We start from the raw sequence: 12,031 nt of genomic DNA on the forward strand, positions 1-12,031 counted from the left end.
CTTTGTCACTCTCTTCATGCTGATTTTATTTAACATCTGACAATCTCCTCTCTCCTGCCCTCTCCAAAGATAGGAAATTACAAATGCAACCTCTCACATCCATGTGCTAACCTCCTACGCTGCCAGTCACAGAGGCAACGCCAAGGACAATAGTCCTTGGCTATTTTTTCTCTTTCTTGAGAAGGGGATGATGACTTCTATGTTTATACACTGTTAAAACAACAGGGTCTCATTCTCAGCTCACTCTGAAACCACCTCAGTTCAGGTAATAAACCTTAAGCTAGCCCTAAAACCTCTGCCTTCTTTTAAAGACAGAAACAAACCAAAGACCTTTTATAATTCTTTGTTTTCCAAATATAGAAACTTAATTACATTTGTTAGCCTTGTACTAGTTTTGCTATTTTTCTTCGAATACCCTGTGCATTGTGAAAGAACTAATAAAGTTACAAGAAGTTTCCAATAAATACTCATCTGTTCCAATTTATTATCCCTCTTGCAATAAACTACAGCACTGACAAAGCATGCTTACATCTTTGAAATCTACCTAGATTTCCAACTGCAAAGGGTAAATTCCCACCTGTACTGTTGTTTTAAAATAAGCGTGCTACTATTGTTAACATTTTACTGGAAGTGTTTGAAGTATTTTACTAGAAGTTGAAAGTATGAAAGTAAACAGGGTCATCTGTTTTCTCTGGATTCCTTCTTCAAATGGAAAAAAATCATTTACATATATTTAAAGCCAGAAAGAACACTCTCAAAATAATGTTTTTCATATTTATTCTTCCAACTTTATCACATACAAATAGAAACAGCAAACAGGAGAATATTTTACTATTTGAAGGTATTATCATTCACTGACCTCTGGAACCTGAATTAGTTTCCCCCTTCTAACTCACATATTTTTTCTACATTTCCATTACTCAGTGTACTAACCCTAACTCTCTTGGGACTGAATTTTCCACCTTCCAAATCAAGCTCCCCTATTGTATTTTCCTTTTACTTTCTCATCATTCACTATTCCTCAACATTCAAAAGCTATTCTTTTAGCTACCTTTTTCTGACCCCGGAATTCTTTGAACTGTATTAAAAATCAACTCTTAAAATACTGTAATTAATAAAACCACATTAGAATACAAAAAAAGGGAATTAAACTTCAAATTATAAACTCGCCAGGCTAATCTCTTCTTGTACGTATGAAATAAAGAATACAACTTTCCTGTTACTGCCACGGATTAAAGCCAATGATCACAGTGGCTCAAACTACTGGCAAAAAATGTGTGTACTAAAATGTATATCATCACCAGCAATTTTTAGAATTTCTTTACTAAAGGGAAAAAGCCAATATCTATCTTTTTTTTTGTGTTAAATCTCCTATGTCTTGCATAATTTGGTAATTATCTGGTGCACCAGAGCAACAGATTTCATATGAATATCCTTTTGAAGGATATTAATATACTGACAAGACTGCTGTACTATACCATTATCACTGCATGTAAGAGTAAGTCGATACTTTTTTCCCTTTTTTATTGTCCACACTGCTTTCTTCCTATATATTGTTCTGTTATTTTTTTCAAGTTATGAATTAGGTTACAGGCATATACTATAGCCTAGAACATTATTTTTGTCCTCATTTTATACTTTACAGACTTTAAAGAAGTTATTTTATGGAGTTCTAAAACCTCTTTAAGGCAGTACACACATAATTCATTACTGCTGGATCAGGATTTTTCATCTTCCCTGTGCCTGTTTCGTACAGCTCTGATATCTCCAACTCTTTTTTCCACCATCTAAAAAACCAAAAAACCCCGGAGTTGCAAAACAAATTGTCAAACACAGCACAAGCATCTAAGTCACAGGACGTGTGGTGCTTACTGTGTAGCTGTATGTACATTGCATATAACTGCAATTGTTGACTTCCACATATTCAACATATTTACAAAATTATACGAGCACATTACACCTAGCATTTTAACTATTTTCTAAACAAAAGATGTACAAAGCCACCTGATATCACTCCTGGAAGGCAGTGCTGCAGCTACAACTGATGCACTGGTAAGGCTAACATTTGGGTTTGCAGTTGTCTGCTTCCTTAAGCAACGTATTATTCCTTCAGAAATTATCAAGGGCAGACCACAGCAACCCATTCATACAGTCTCCCTAGAAGAAAGTTTTACCCAGCTGTATTTCTTTTCAAATCACGTTTAAATTGCTCCAAACTTTCCATGCTTTTGGATTGCTGAGGCGGTGACAATTTGGGAGTAAGGTACAGCACCAAACTTACTTTCACGTCTCAGGGTCAAGCTGCACATTTGCACAATTTATGGTCGAAATAGTTTGCTTTAGTTCACTTCAGCAGCTTGGGAGAAAGCATACACAAAATTGCTCACAATATTTGGCTAATACTTAACTTGAACGAGAAGATTGAGCACTTGAGAAGATCTCTGCTCTAAAAAGCAGCTGCTTTATTCTAACAAAAATAGAATGTCGCTCAGAAAAGGCTTTCTTTCAAGCACACAATCTTCAGATATTATGCATCAGCATGCAGAGTGTGTCTGTCAGATGTTGGAACAAAGCTTTAAATTGTACCATCTAACTTAATTCTCAAGACAGGGTCAGCACATTCATGGGGTTGTTTGGTTTTTTTTCATCTTGAGAAGTCCTTTAAGTAATATTTATTTAGCTCCTTACATCTTCATCAGCACTGATTCTTGCTTTTCAACTCCTTGAAGTCCAGCTTTTCCCAGCATAATGCAAAACAGAGTGATATTAAAATGTGTGATCACCAAAAGCATCACAAAATCGTCAAAGGCTACTTATTAAATCAAGACTGGTTTTCATCTCTCCTCATTTCCAGAATATTTTTTGACTAACAAGATGAAATAAAGAAAAGGATTGCACAGTACATAATTTTTTGCAGTCTAACTTTATTACACAAGTTTTATAGCTCTCTAAACTATCCTTACATGGCACTCACTTATCTGCTTGTTGTTTCGGAGGTTTTTCTATAATTGTTTTACCCTGCTCTGAGGGAAGGTTCTCTGTGTGTCCTCCACATCCTCCTTTCCACTTTGCTTCAACACTTTTTTTTTAATTCACCCCACTCTCCCCTGTAAGGGTTTCTGTGTATTCCCCAAGTAGAATTTTCTCATTCTTATGAACGTGTGTGTGCTTACAGTTCCCCTTTTACACCAAGGGTGCTTCTTTCTCTCCCCTTATTTTTGTTATCGTGCTTTTCTCTCTCCTGCTCCTCCTTTCTCTCTCTCTATTCCTAAAAGGTACCATCATTTATTTTGAATTGAAAAAGCAGAAAAGTAAAACATTAATTCAAGGCTATAAAAATATTTTTAGAGAATGAATCTATCATTTCTTAAAAAAAACTTTCTATAAAAATGTTTCCTATACCCTACTTCTCAGATCTAACATCTGAATGTGTCATATTAAAAAAAAATACCTTGGTCATCCTTTAAGAAGCTTCAAACAAATCTTAGGAACACTGTTCTGTGAGTGCCCCTGATTTATTCACTCATGCCAGTTGCTAATATAATTAAAAAAAATTTCCAGATAACTTTATACTACTAAATAGACATACATACTCTTATTAATACAAAGTAGCCAGCTAAAACAGTAGGTTATTTTATGCTGTCACACTGAGCTGCACAGACGACGGGATGTTTACTAAAAAGGGAACGAACAGCCCAGTTGACACAGTTTAAGATGTGACACTAATCAGCCATTTTTTGCTGAGCTCACGGGAACTGAAAGGTCACAACTACTGCTGCAGCTTTAAAGCACCCTTAGAAAGGCCTAGAAACTCCTCATTCTTCCCTAATTAAGAACACTGCAAATGATACATGGAACGATGAAACTAAACTCATGCGAAATGTCAGCTTTACTGCCTTGTTTCTAAGGCGTATATATATTTTCCCTGTGATTTTTTTTTAGGTTTGGGTGCGATTCTTTTTTTGTTTGGTTGGGTTATTTTATCAGATTACATCTACTAGACAAAATTCCTTTTTATGTTTCTCATCTGTAGTAGAAAACACACACCAAGTACCTTACTCTTAAATATGGTTGCTTAACATTGTAGACCAGATGCTTTCAGTTAAAAGCATATGAATACAGTGCTTACACACATATACAAATTATAAAACTTCATACCCCAGCAGTATATATTTGTGTATTCATTTTTAGGATTTTAATCTTGAGAGTACTAATATCTGAATTTCACAAATTATCAAAATAGGAATGAAACAACTTTTATAGTCAATGAAACCGAAACACAAACATACCTTTGATACAGCATACGTAAGAGTCACTTCGTACCAGTAAACTGTGGGGTGATAGGAACAGCTCTTTAGATCAAAGAAGCTGGTGTTGAGGATCAGCCAGGTGTACAATACACATTGCAAAGATAGTGTCATGCAGACGGTATCCCATTAGCAGTCAGAATACATCCTTGGCTTCAGTGCCCCTTGACAGGCACTCACTTGGCACAATCTTGGAACCACTCCATCATGTGAACCAAAGCTTAGCAATTGGTGGCAACTGGGTAATTCCTTTCAAAAATGAATTTCTGACCTTAACCAAAAAGCTAAGTTAAATATATACTAAGATACCTCAGAATAAAATCTGTAAGGTCTGCATACCAGAATGTAGAATCATTTAAACTAACAATAGGAATTTTCAAAATAACAGGGTATTTTAAATGCCAGCTTGATTCAGAATTCAGCAGTACTACCCTGGATCATCAACAGTTCCCTTCCTCCTTCTGAGATTCACTACACTGAAAGCTCTCTGGGGTTTAATAACTGTCCCTACCTTTTTTCCTTTTTATTTCTTCCCAAATTATAAAAAGAAAAAAGAGATAGACACACTGAATGCCTTACTTTCAGATGATGGTTTGACTGCTGCCCTGAATTAAATGGTGAACACATTCCATCATCATAGGGAAGATCCTGGTTCACTTCTCTCTTCCTCTTCTTACAGGGGTTCAAAATCATATTTCCCAAGGGATTGCTTAAGCCATCTTACTATTCTTTATCTGAAGCAGGTCACTTTGCATGGAAGAATGAGTCAGTGGGTAAAATGGTTCATGGTGTATTAACCAGCATATCTGTTGTCTTCTATTTAACTATTTTTATATAAAGGAGCTTTTCAGTCTCTGTCTATGCTGTATCCAGAAAGCACATAAACAATAGGTCAACAGTTCATTCAGTGAGATAATAAATAACAGATTAATTAATCACAGCTCCCATATCTCAATATTTTTGTATTTTCTCATAATTACTTTTAAATGTAAGATTCTTGAAGCTATCCTTATGTGAAAACAGACATCTTCAAGAAGTTCCTTACCACCAGCTAGTTACAAAACAAAGTATTTAGAGCATCATTTTGCTCCGAAATTCTCTGCCTTGTGCAGTACATTTAACCTAAAGAAGCAGTGGAGATATGTGGTAGAACAAAATGGTAGGGCAAACTGCATCTTCATGTAATACACAATATACTTGTAAATATTAGTACCTGATATATGTCCTTATTTATTGCAGAGGACCGGTTACAGATTTAGTATTCATTATGTCAATGACTGTCTCAATCTGCTGACACCCTTCTACTTCCAAAAATAAATGTGATGTGTTTAACTCACTTGAAGTACACTTGTATGTACCTTCCATAAATATTGAGTTATCTTGCTATTTCCTTTTTGATACTTTTTTCTTTGGCTATTTACCCCATATCTGAAAGGATACCATCTGCCCTTCAGTCTTCACGAGATTAGCAGCTAAAAGAAATCTTGATATCTACAGATTCCAACGTTTTCCACACACAAAATCTTTTGGTACTGTTTGTCGCAGCTGAAATACACTTAAGACTTTTCAAACATGCACAAAGGTGTTTCAAACCACTGAACCAGATAATAATTTTCAACCGTTATCAAAACACGTTTACTAAAAAATCTCAGATAAACTTAATTGCTACCAGAATTTAACAACACATTATACATTTTAAAGGTTTTGTGAAAATCTTTTCAAAAGCCACCTTAAAATTTTTTATAATATCTGTGCATTTTCCTGGTAGAGCTGATTGTAATGCTCTTGCAGCTATATTCCCACACAAGCTATCTGCTGAGCCAATTTTAAGAGGATGGAACTTTTCTGCCACAGAACGCTAAAATCCAAGCGATGAGACACTCCTTTGAGGAGAAAGTGGCTGACACAGCACAAATCAGCAATGCCCAGCTGTTTTCTGCAAAATGTGATTAAATGTGGCTGGCACTAAGAATTTCTGTTTGACGATGGCAACTGAATCTCACTTCCACTATCGAACATGACAACGAAAAGCAAATCTTGACTGTACTAGAATTCATTACTTGCTTAGCACTTCATAAAATGGCACTTTTTTTGGTTTCTTACCCCATCTTCTTTCTCTGCTGGTTCGATATGATTAGATTTTGCCCAAGCAGCATTAGCAATTTATACTGATGAGTGACACATTACGTAAACTGACATATATGACTGCATTTCTTTGGAAGATTTGAAAATAAAATCAACCTTGAAAGTAAACATGAGCACTTAATTGGGCAACTACAATAATGTGTTCATATCTTATCCTGAGATTAACAATTAAAGATCTAATTCTTGTTCTGTCACAGAGAATACGATAACAGGTGATGTCCCACGATAATTTGCAACGTAATAAAGCTGGACTACTGAGGATTTAAAATATATAATTCTTCTTTAATTACATACCTTCTAGTTCTATGTAAAACATAAGGCAAGAAATATACTTCTAGGTAAAGAAATTTATCTCAGAAATATGGTAACAACAGAACAGTGCTTCGCAAAATTAGAGTGGAACAGGATGGCACCAGCCTCCAGACATATCTTTGCACATCAGGAGTTACTGTTTATGTCACTGCAAAGAACACACCTTGCTATTTTCTGGTGACTGTTTAATTTTTCATAAATATTCAAACAAAAAAAAGATTGTGTACAATAGAAATGTCAGAGCTTTTTCTTAATACTGCCCTCTTGGAATCTTATATCATCTAACCCAAAAATTTAATCAAGACTTAAAAGGTTTAAAAATTCAAAAGCCAATTACAAGCTTTTCATTCACACTTTTTTTCAGACACTTCAAAAATCAAATTATCTTCTACTAATTAAGTAAATAAAAAGCAAAATTTCCAGTAGGATTGTTGATTGAAAGTAGTGATGGTCAATTACAACTTATTGCTAGATTTGTTTATGGCTCCACTGTCAACATGACACCCCTAAGTATCGATACCCAAAAGGCTCATTATTTTAGGAACTCTAGAAGTAGGAAGACAACTGGATTGGTTAAGTACATCTGAATGTTCATCAGTGGTGTAAGATATTATGCTTTGGCAGCTACAGTGTAGTTACTTTCACACATGTGTATTTTCTTTTTGTTGACTTCACTTGAAAAGGAATGTAAAATGGAGAAAACTTGCAGTAAAACTACTATTTCTGTGTCTTTTACATTTCCATACAGCATCTTCAATGAGCAAAATTCAGTCACAATGCTGCCTGATATTGTAAATATCTACAAATTGATTTTTAAAAGCAAGAAAGTCTCCAGTTCTGTAAGAAGCAAGCAATCTTCTTTCCTCTGTCCTTCTCAGACACTACTCCTCTTTCAGTCTTCTCACATTCTTTGAGAGTATGCATAGCTGCATACCAAAGAGAAGATATAAAATCTTTCTGTTGTGGGGTGCTGCTCAGGGCTGAAAAAGTGCTCTTGTTTTTTGTTCTCTCATGCTGTGCTAGCATAAAACCACATTCAGTGGCTTTACTTCAATCTTGACACTAGCTGATTTCTGAATTTTCCCCATTGTAGCTAGGTCCCAGCAGAGATTTCTTGCCACTCAGTATTACAGTAGCAGGCAATGTAGGCTGCAAATTCATTCTGTCATGGCTTAGGAAGAGTAAGTCACAATTCAGTAGCAGAGCTATTGCCCAGATAAACCATAATTGTAAGCAGATTTTGTTAGAAGCATAACTTAAAGAAGGTACAGAGTAGCAGTGGCATTTCTAACAGCTGCCCATGAAGAAATTTTGCTTCCTTAACCATTACCTTCGAGTAATATTTATTATAACTAAACTACATATTTAGTCATTTAAATATTAGACTGTATACATTCAGATTACATGCATTAAAAATGTACAAGCACTATGCTGTTCATGATTTGTTTCCAGCACTTTATTAATCAGGGACCTCTTAAACGTTCCACTGGCAATTGAACATGGGTGTGCATTTTAACCAAAGTGGTAATTAATGACCAAGCTCATTTCTAAATTCAGTCATCCTTTTTTTAACTTCAGTAACGTATTTTTAGTCACAAGAAAGCAAAATTATCAAGACAACTCATGAAAAGGAGGACTACTTCAGTAATGATTTGATTCGTGTGACACTCACAAAGCCTTGTGAAAAAATAATTTGCTTCACTTTTGTGTTGTGTTTGCATGGCAAGGTTTGGGCAGCAGGGTGGGGGGCTGCAGGGTTTGCTTCTGTGAGAAGCTGCCAGAAGCTTCTCCTATGTCTGACAGAGCCAATGCCAGCTGGACCCACTACTGACCAAGGCTCAGCCCATCAGCAACACTGGCAGTGGGGATAACGTATTTAAGAAGGGGGGAAAACCTGCTCAACAGCACCTGGAGAGAGACGAGTAAGAGAAGCAACTCTGCAGACACCAAGGTCAGTGAAGAAGGAGGAGGTGTTCCAGGCACTGAAGCAGACATTCCCCTGCAGCCTGTGATGCAGACTGTGGTGAGGCAGCTGTGTCTCTCCAGCCCATGGAGGTCCATGGGGGAGCAGAGATCCACCTGTATCCCGTGGAGGACCCCATGTTGGAGCAGGTGGATGCCCAAAGGAGGCTGTGACCCTGTGGGAAGCCTGTGCTGGAGCAGGCTCCTGGCAAGACCTGTGAACCCATGGAGAGAGGAGCCCACACTGGAGCAGGTGTGTTGGCAGGTGTGTTGACTCAGGTGGAGCAGCCTGTTCCTGAAGGACTGCACCTTGTGGAAAATGACACATGCTGGAGCAGTTTTGGGAAGAACTACTGCTCTCACACCAAGACAAAGAACGTGTGCAAAGTTTCAGCTTTGGAAAAAAAACTCTATATTGTTGGGTTGTTTATGAAAAAGAGTGAATAAAGCTAAGCAGCAAAGGGATTTCTTCCTTCTCCTGCATAGCAAAAAATATGGTGAAGAAAATGAACTTGAAAACCAAATAATTTTTGGAACAAGTACCATTAAAAGAGGTCTTTTCTTTTCTTTTGACAAAAAAAACTCATTTAAAACTGCAGCGCATAGTTTAAGTCCAAATTTTCTAAAAATATGCCACTTGCAAAAGAGATTCTTAGCAGGTTTATTTTAACTGCTGCCTTTTGTCAAAGTGTAATGCAAGAAAAAGTTACGTATTTCACTTTGCACTCCTAATTAATAGTTTATTTTTTATAATACTTTTTGATCTATCCCAGTGTTATCCTTCAGAATCAGAAATCTGGCTTTGCATTTGAAACAATAATACATTTTACAAAAAATCTCTATATTCTACTTTCTTTAAACTTCTTCCTGGTATTAGCTGCACAGTCACCTGCCAAAGAGAGATCTGTTCCGACAACGTTATGGGAAAGACAATGTTATATTGTATTGCTCATTTTCTACTACAAAATTTTATACAGTTAAGCTGCACCTAAAAAGTACAAGCTCTAGAAGCCCATGATGAGGATCTGGCAGTCAGTACCAGGGAACATTTGAACTGGTAAAATTGATTTTGATGTGGAGAAGAATTAAAATATTTAAAACAAGTATCTGTTCCAGAAATATTTTACAGCGCTTAACCTTTTTTTTTTCATTAAAACCTAAGCCTCCCATCTACACTATGGGAATCTCCTGCCAACTAAGTGCATGTGAATATTTGGATTAACTTGGGGATTTCATAGCAAATAACTTATCCACTATTCATAAATCAAGTCCTATCTTAGGTTAATTTCAAGGCTGATTATTTTTGGAACATTTTATGATATAAATTATTCATTACATAGATGTGTTATACCTGTTTGCCAGAAAATAACAGAGGCTGTGCCAACTCATTTTTTTAAAAAAAAATATGATACCTGGGAAGCAAATATTACAACAGATTTGGCAATACTTCAGCCAACTAATAAGAATTGCCATACACTGTAATTTCACCCTTTTTCGACACTCTTGATAGAGAAATTAATTTCTGTACCAAAGTTTGGCATTACTGAAGTTATAAAAACAGGGCATAAGTGGTGTAAGGACTTCTGTTAAATCTTTACAGGGCTTTATAGACTTGGTCAATTTGTTCATTTTTAAGGAAATCATTACATTGCCAATGTCTTACTGCTCGTCAGAAACCTAGGAAAACCACATATTTGCCAGCTGTATTTTAAAAAACATCTTTCTTTCTGTATCACACAAGAAACCGAAGTCCTAATTAAACTGTCCTCAATAAACTTTTAAACATATAAATACACACAAAAATGTTTAACTCGATCATTCTTGACGACCATAACATAGATCATAATATTTGCACTGGTGGGAGACAACTGCAGCCCGTGAATTGCACTATGTAATTTGTTTTTCTGTAAACTACCTTGAAATACTCCTAAGTTCTGGCTGAAAAATGTTGCATAGAAACTGAACTTTTTTTCCCATTATATTACGTTCTGCTTGAACCAGCAAGCAGATTTATTAGCAGTATTCTTTTATCATTCTTCAGCTGCAATGCTGTGTGCCGTGATGGCAGTACATTTGCTTCTATGTTCTGTCCTCAAAAGAAGGTGCAACAATCTCTCTGATGTAAGGTGACTAAATGAGGGTTACCCTTTGTCAGAATATGCAACTGAAGCAAATCTGAACTAATTCAAAAGACTTTTAAGGATTTTTTTGGTATATTTATTTTAAAATGTATTTTAAATATAACTGTAAAACTGCATTGTATGACAAAATATAGCACATATAAAACATATTTAAGGCATGATTAAGCATTATATTACTACTGTGTGCCAACCTCATATGTTACATCCAAATAGTGTTTTCTTGTATATATAAAAAGTTAAAGATATTGGCTAAATCGAAAATGTTTCGTTCAGACTGTTTAGTAAAAGCCCAGATAAAGTCTGTCTACGCAACGCTGATTCAATCATCTTCTATGTGTACTCAGGCAAGGAGAATTCCACCTAAACTCTAACCCTCGCTAATCTAAACTACCTGTCTTGGCTTCCTCCTATTGCCACTGGACAGGAAAAGGCAGCTCCAGAAAACAGCTCATCCAAATCTACAGAAAATGTCTAAAATAAGGGAGCAGTGCTGACATTTTGTAATAGGGAAGCCAAGACACACGGAGAGTAAGAAATAAAGTTTCTATTAAATTACTCAATTTGCAATAGTCTACACCACATTGTTATGCACACTCAGTACTTTCAAAACACTGCTTACACTATCACCCACCAGCTCAGAGAATTCAGCATTTTTACAGGCTGGGCCTAGGGATCCAAGCTGGGCAACAGCAAACAAGGAGAAAAAAATTACTAAACATTTGGAAATGTTAATTTTGTCTAGCACTCACAGGAGCTCTGGGGTGAGACAAAAATAAAATTCAATTTACTGGTATCAACTCAACTACTTCAAATATAAGCTCAAAATTTCTTTTTCCCATTTCTGAAATCACTTTAGTTCTCGTGCCCTGCAAAACCTAAATATCTCAACCCAAATTAATCCTTTTTAGTGACCCCCAACAGCTAAATCACAGAAGGCAGGGGTCCTATAGAAGAAGACAAAAAAATCATAACATGAAGTGATTAAAGGCTGCAAAGTCCCACATAGCCACAAAAGGACTTAGAGTACTTCATGCCACCTTAATTTTGGTATTTCCTAACTTTTGAGAGATATCAGGATATCAGGAATTTTTGTTTTCATTGTTTAATTTTTAACACACTTGTACGAAACTACGTGTGTGAGGAAATGCTTCTTTAGTTTGGAAA

The 12,031-nt window shown here is 36.0% G+C and overlaps 1 protein-coding gene across 3 annotated transcripts in view; it reads right to left on the reverse strand.

Moving 5' to 3' along the window:
- PHF14 (PHD finger protein 14) overlaps positions 1-12,031 on the reverse strand; it is a 157,645-nt gene that overhangs the window by 35,381 nt on the left and 110,233 nt on the right. The gene's annotated exons all lie outside the window — the stretch shown is intronic.

This window comes from Pipra filicauda, unplaced genomic scaffold, assembly GCF_003945595.2.
Source record: "Pipra filicauda isolate LSUMZ 115617 unplaced genomic scaffold, ASM394559v2 scaffold66_size7647185_pilon, whole genome shotgun sequence".
NCBI classification, from domain to species: Eukaryota; Metazoa; Chordata; class Aves; order Passeriformes; family Pipridae; genus Pipra; species Pipra filicauda.